This window comes from Apis dorsata, unplaced genomic scaffold (assembly GCF_000469605.1).
Source record: "Apis dorsata unplaced genomic scaffold, Apis dorsata 1.3 scaffold_163, whole genome shotgun sequence".
NCBI classification, from domain to species: domain Eukaryota; kingdom Metazoa; phylum Arthropoda; class Insecta; order Hymenoptera; family Apidae; genus Apis; species Apis dorsata.
The window spans coordinates 822,351-822,629 of NW_006263452.1; the positions used below are offsets into that span (position 1 = coordinate 822,351).

The 279-nt window shown below is 52.7% G+C and overlaps 1 protein-coding gene and 2 long non-coding RNA genes across 3 annotated transcripts in view; 2 read left to right on the forward strand and 1 right to left on the reverse strand.

The window, feature by feature from the left end:
• Positions 1–279, forward strand: part of LOC116185355 — a 25,801-nt gene that overhangs the window by 23,666 nt on the left and 1,856 nt on the right. The gene's annotated exons all lie outside the window — the stretch shown is intronic.
• Positions 1–279, forward strand: part of LOC116185356 — an 18,068-nt gene that overhangs the window by 17,571 nt on the left and 218 nt on the right. The gene's annotated exons all lie outside the window — the stretch shown is intronic.
• Positions 1–279, reverse strand: part of LOC102671658 (pair-rule protein odd-paired-like) — a 31,961-nt gene that overhangs the window by 9,110 nt on the left and 22,572 nt on the right. The gene's annotated exons all lie outside the window — the stretch shown is intronic.

Consider the following 279-nt stretch of genomic DNA (forward strand, 5'->3'; position numbering starts at 1 on the left):
CAGTTTAGAGTCGTATATCCTTGCCCGTTATCTGAGTCGGGATGCTACCGTGGCACTCGCACACGTATACACGCGCGATTCCATTCCGAGTCGAGTCCTCTCTCGCGCGCCGGTTTACACGACGTTTATACGTGTTTATGTAAACTCGGGCCGCGGAGCACACGTGTTGCTGCTGTCGCTGCCAACTAATCTTTTCCACTCTCTCTTTCCTCTTCCTTCTTCGAGGCCTCGTCTCCTTTTCTCCCTCTCTCTCTCTCTCTCTTTTTCTCTCGCTCTCTC